Here is a 6,227-nt window from a genome sequence, read left to right as displayed (position 1 = left end):
CCTGCCCGCGGTCGGGTTCCGCGAGCGGTGGCTGTATGTGGACGCAGGGGTGCCCAGCCCCCTGCTATTGGAGCCGACCTCGCCTGTCGTCCCCAATTCGGGCTAGGGCCAGGAGACGCTTGAGAGCCCCCGGCTAGTCTTCGTCTGGCGCCGCTTCGCGCTCTTGAGGTCTCTTGGCGTGACAGCGCCCAAGGTGGTGAAGGAGTTCTTGCTATGCCGCGTTGCTCCTCTTCAACACCACTCTCGCCGGATGTGGGCCTTCCGTGGGTGCGAGGATCGTATGAGGCTCCAGGAGGAGGACCTGACTCCTGAGGTGCTGAGGACGGCGCTCTTGACCCGGGCTGGGGACCCCAACCCCGGCAGTGTCCGGCAGGCAGGGGCCTTGCTGTACCTCTGCCAGAGCAGGGGCGACTTTGTGAAGCAGTTGCCTGTCTTTGATGAGTGGGGGCCGTGCCCCGCCGGCCTTCAGGGGCCTCGCGAGAACCCAGTGGTGGTGACTGCCCTTCCAGTCGGCCAAGGCGACTCATCCTCGAGTGGCGGAGCAGGGAGGCACGAGGCGCTAGAGGCCGAGGGGGCTCCGGCACGGTGATAGCGCCGGGCGAGGCTCATGAGGAAGCAACTCTTGGGGCCCGTGCTGCTAAGGCTGAGGGTGGCGAGCAGCTGCCCCCAGTGCCTGCGACTGGGGCCCCTGAGGCTCCAGCTGTGTCTCTTGGGGAGGTGATTGGCAGCGCACATCAGGCAGGTGCCTCTGCCGTAGATCGCCTTGACGCTCCGTCTTCGTCGAAGGTTGATCCATGCGCCCAACTCTTGGGCCGCTTCCGCGTGAACTTCGAGGCTCTCCGGAAGAGAAGGGAGGCCCTGGGCGACGATTACCCTTGTCGCCCGCTGAAGCGTGGGAAGTACTTCGCCACTGATTATTAAGCCTTCTCCTTTCCCGGCTCCCGATCCTTTTGTTACTTGTACTGACCCTTGCTCCGCAAGCCCCTTCCAGCTGAGCTTGCGGAGACGGCTGAGGAGCCGTCCCCCTTGGCTTCTCCCCCTCCACCGTCCTCGAGCGCTCCGAGCAGCGGAGCCCTTGTGGTGAGGGAGATCGAAGAGGCAAACCATCTCGAGGCGCACCGTGGCCCCATGCACCTCGCGATCCTCCTTCGCGGGCCTTCTCGTGGCATAGCCAGCCTGCCATGGGCCTCTCGCCTGGTCGTGAACTGCGATTGGCTGAGGCGCTTCCTGCGCTCTTCTCCTGAGGAGGGGCTGGCCCTAGGCCGGGTTTCTGACACGGCGTGCCCGGCCGTCGCGAGGGTGCCAGCCCCCAGCCCCCAGCCCGGAGGGGGAGTGCTGACTCGCGGCCCCCGGCGCTTGCTTGGGGCGGATGATGGTGTGGAATACGTGCTCGAGCGTGCTCGGGAGCGTCGCGCTCTCCGCCAAGGATTCCTTCGAAGGGCGACTGACGCAGTGAGCCTGCTTGGTGAGGAGCTTGCTGATGAAGACGCGCGCCTTGAGGCCGAGGGCCTGCGCCTAGCTGCAGAGAGGCGCGAGCTGGAGGGCGCCATCGCCCTTGCGCGCCCTCAGTGTGATCTTGATGAAGCAGAGGCCAAGGCGTCGTTGGTGGCCTCGCGGGAGGCCCGGTCTCGGGCCGCTGAGGAGGCTCGGGAAGCTGACCGGCGACGAACGTCTGCGGAGGAGCGGGCTCGGGAGCTTCTGGCCTGGTGCCACTCGCTGGAGGAGCAGGTGGAGCTGCGCGAGGCAGCCCTCGCGTCGATGAAGGTGGCCTCTGGTGACTCAGCAGAGCTCCAAAAGCGTGAGGAGGCGCTGACACTGGAAGCTGCCAAACGTACCCGTGAGTACGAGCGTCTGGAGACGAGGGAGCGCTTGGTGACGCAGGCAGAGGATGATGTTGCTACACAGGAAGCCCGCGTCCTGGAGGAGGTCGGACGTCGAGTGGCGATGGCGCATTTGAACCTCGAACACGAGTTCGAAGAGAAGCTGGCGTTGATCCGGGCCGAAGCTGAAGGCAGGACTGCCGCTTTCAGGGCCAAGCTGGAGGAGGCGGTGCGGCGGGCCGATGCTTCCCGGTTCGCCCTTGAGGTGGCACGAGGTGAGTTAACCACCTCCCAGGCTAATGTGCCCCTTCTTCGCCAGCGGGTGGAGGAGGCTGAGGCCGTCACGCGTCAGAATGCGGACGAGATACGTCAGCGGCGGATCTTGGAGCATGATCACGGCCCCATGCTCACCACTCTCCGGGAGAGAGCCAAAGCGGCCTTGGGCAACATCTGTGAGGAGGCCATCGGTGAGCCGCACGCAATCAACTACGCGGGCAATCTCCAGTTCTTCACTGATGTGGTGACGCAGCTGGAGGCGCGGTCGACCAGGGCTGATAGGTTGGTGGAGGAGAGGAGCCGCGCGCTGCTCAGGCGCACCTTTTCCCGCATCTTCAGTCACCTTCGGAACATGGATCCCCATTTTGATTTTGATGCCGCCATTGCCCCAGTCCCCCAGGCTGTCCGAGGCGACCTGGCGCACTGGGTGGAGGACAATGTGGACGCTCTTATGAGGGCCTTTGCCTCAGACAATGATGATGCGATCGTGGCGGCCGATGAGGGCGGCGCGACGAGCGGCCCTGACGCCGCTGGCGGCGACGCGGACAGCGATGGCGAGTTCTGCGACGCCAGCAACGGCTCAGGTGGTGCTCCTGAAGATGCATTGGGGGATTCGTCTGACTGACTGTACATCATTCCTGCTTCCTTACCCTGCATGAATAGAACTCAGGTTTTGGCCTGACGACTGTGAGAGCATTTTGGAGGGGGGGCCCCTCATGTAAAACTTGTGTTTATCGTATCAGTAGAAGCCACATCGCCCATGCGCCCACGCCGAGTGGCTGGGTTAAGCGATGCGCTGGTCAGCTAGTATACCTTTGTTCCGCGCTGGCCCTGAGGCAGCCCGCGGGGGGGCTGTGATGTCCTGAGTGTCCCCTGATTGAATCCGTAGGATCTGCAGTAAAACACCCTCCTGAGAGGACGCGGCTGCAGCAGTCTGGGCTGCGCGCAAGCTAGGCCTGACCCGGCTCTCGAGGGGCTCGCGAGGGGAGGCGGCTGAGGCGAAGTGGTAACCAAAATGCGAGAAATTGCTTGAACGAGACTAAGCACCCCTTCCCCGAACACACGCAAATCTCAAATTCGAATCCAACTTGAATCCAGCGGGCAAAAGCGACAACCAAGAGGAAGAGCAACGAAAGCAAACAAAAGGCCGCGTCTGGCACCTCGTCTAGTCTTGGATGTCTTCTCACCAGCGCAGAGCTAAGTGCTGCCACTGGGCGTGGGAGGGAGCCCCAGGGCCTGAGGCCGGCACTCTTGAGACTCCGGGGCGTGTACAGCCCCACTCATTATTACGTGAGAGTGTCACGGGGCGGCGAGCTTCACATGCACTGGGCCTTCTTCATAGGTACTGGCCTTGCTTCATATCGCCAGATGAGGGCCCCGCCTTGCGCCACACTCTAGTGCCATCAACGATGACCAGAAACCAGGACGCCGCCGATGGGGTAGAGCGGTCGCCAGCGGTTCCCCCGACGACCACGGGTCCTCCGCCGGGGACAGGCCCTGGGGCACCTCCCCAGTGGAGGGGCTACCTCCTGAGAACACCTTGCTCCGAACACCGCGGTGGTGATGTCGAATCCCTGCCCCTCTCCTGCAGCCCCCTGCGTCCTCCTCCCGAGGGGTAGGAGGCTGTGGGAGCGGGGCAACTGCCCGCTGCGGCAACCTGCACCTCCTGCGATCCATGGTTAGCGTATGCCTGCTGAAGAATTAGCGGTACCCGATAATCATTGCTTCCAGCGCGCCCAGTGGGACCGTCCCAAGACACCGGGAAGGGCTCAGCTTCTGGCGCCTCGTCCCCCCGGCTTGGGCTGAGGAGCGAGCCTGGTTCGCCCTCGTGTGAGTGTCCTTGGTTCATCATGAGGGGCACGTATTCCTCTGGCGCCGCCACCCCGAAGGCCACGCCGTAGTGCTCCGCGCGCCACGCGATCCTGCCTGACGCGCCTACCGTGGGGTGGCAGCGCGGCTGTCCACTGGGGCCGCGGGTCGCGTGGAGCCCTTCTTCTTCGCGGACCAGGAGCGGGGGCTGCGCCGCCGCCGGTTCGGTGCTGACAGCCTCACTGGTGTTGGAGTAGCCTTGGAGCCCGCGGGCGCGCATGGGACCCCCGCGCGGGCCGCCCTGTGTTGGAGATGGGAGCTGGGTGCAGAAGGGGTGAGCCCCCGGGGCGGCGAAGCCCAGGAGCTCTGCCACCCGCTCGAGCAGCACGTCGCGGCCGCCCTCCAGCAGTCTGCACTGCAGCAGCTCTCGGGCCACCGTGAGCGCGGCCCTCGAGTTCGCTTGCTCCCGGCGGGTGTACGTTGTCGTGGTCGCGGCGTGATTGGAGGCCCTTGCTGCCGACCGCTCCTACCGCGGTGTGAGAGCCGTCGAAGCCTGTCCGCGTCGCCCGCGGCCCGCAGCGCCCTGCGGACCGCGAGCTGCCTGGGGCACGGGGTCGCCTGAGGCGAGCGGCTCTGCGCGGGCGGGCCATGCCGCCCATGGGTCTGTGTTGCCCTCCTGGTCACCGGGCATGGTGATGACGACGCGACGGGGCACGGAGCGATGGAAGACGAATTCCGGCGCACCCCTACCTGGCGCGCCAAATGTTGGATTTCCAGCGGACCCTTGAGGTTTGAACACTGGGGTGCGCGCGGAGATTTCGCCTCCTACCTACCTACGCCCCTCCGCCATGCTAGGATCTAAACTAATGAAAGAACAACACAAGAGACACAGGGTTTATACTGGTTCGGGCCACCGTTGGGGTGTAATACCCAACTCCAGTGTGTGGTGTGGTGGATTGCCTCTTGGGCTGATGATAATGAACAATACAAGGAAGAACAGCCTCGCGAGGGTCTGTTCTTGGCTGGGGCAATGAACTGCTCGGAGGAGTTCAGTCACCTTTCCCTCTCTCTCTCTCTCTGCTTTCCTCTGACCGACCTGATTTCGACCCCAGCTTGTTTCTGGGTTGGCTGGTTCTCGACCCTCGATCCTCTATCCTCTCTCTTCTTACCTTGGGGGTGGCTATTCCTATTTATAGAGGCCCTGGTCCTCTCCCCAAATATTGAGCGGGAAGGGAGCCAACAATGGCGGGCTAATTTGAAGGGGGACAGCTAGTATCAGCTATCCTGACAAAAGTAGTCTTCGCCTGTGCAAAGCTCTGGTGATGACGCCGTCTTGGGCTCCACGGTGACCTCCATCTCGTAGTCCTCCTGGTCTTGGTATCATTGCACCGAAATGGCAACCTTTGCCTGATGCCTCGGTACTCCGCGGCTGCGCTTGCCCCCTTTGCACCAAAGAGGAAAGGAGGACGCTGCGCGGGCTGGCACCAGCCTGGCGCCCTGAGTCGTCATGGCTTGCGTCATGGGCACCTCGTGAGGTACCCTGCCTTGATCTCTCCGCCCCCTCGTGAGCCAGCCTGATGAGGCCGTGCCTAAGGAAGCTCCGCGTCGTCCGCCCCGCGAGGCTTGGCCCCTCGCGAGGGTCTTGGGTTTGTGTTGGTGAAGATGGGTCGTGCTAGGCCCCTTTTGAGCCACGCCGCAGGCCGCAGGCAGGCAAGTCTGGGGACCCCCGTTCCCAGAACGCCGATAGCCGATTCTTCGCAAGAAGTGGGAAAAAAATCTCTAACGACTTTCCGACCTCTCGAACAGCTAACCGGCCCTCGCCGCATCATGATAGTCAGTTTTCGGCTTTCTCTACTGAGGTGCTCATCCGGAAGAACCGGGACACAATCGCAGTAGTTCTCCCTTTACTACCGTAGCCGATATAGCGGAACTTAAGGTAGTAAGCACAGGAGCCGGGCAACCCAACTATTGACCAAAGACATGATTTGGAGCCGTTGCATATAATGTTGTAAGTTCGGGGTGCCGAACTATACTGGGAAAGTGTTCGGACTTTTATTGCCGTAATGCTAGGTGTAATGAAGCCCCTGGCGCAGGAATACGTACCATGGTGTACGTTTGCAATAAGTAATATATACAAAGGTGAGGAAACATGAAAAGTAAGTAATAAGCTGACGCCAACATTTATTCACCATTATGATGTAATTAGTACGTCGAGGCGTACTTTGTGCAAGTAATGCGATAAGCAAGTAAAGCTATTTAACATGCCGCAACCAAGGGCGAGCTGCGTGCGGGTATGTAAAACAAGTATGACAATCGTTTAAT

Source organism: Triticum urartu, chromosome 2 (genome assembly GCF_003073215.2).
Source record: "Triticum urartu cultivar G1812 chromosome 2, Tu2.1, whole genome shotgun sequence".
Classification (NCBI taxonomy): domain Eukaryota; kingdom Viridiplantae; phylum Streptophyta; class Magnoliopsida; order Poales; family Poaceae; genus Triticum; species Triticum urartu.
The sequence above is the reverse complement of the archived record's forward strand: the minus strand, read 5'-3'. Positions refer to the sequence as shown.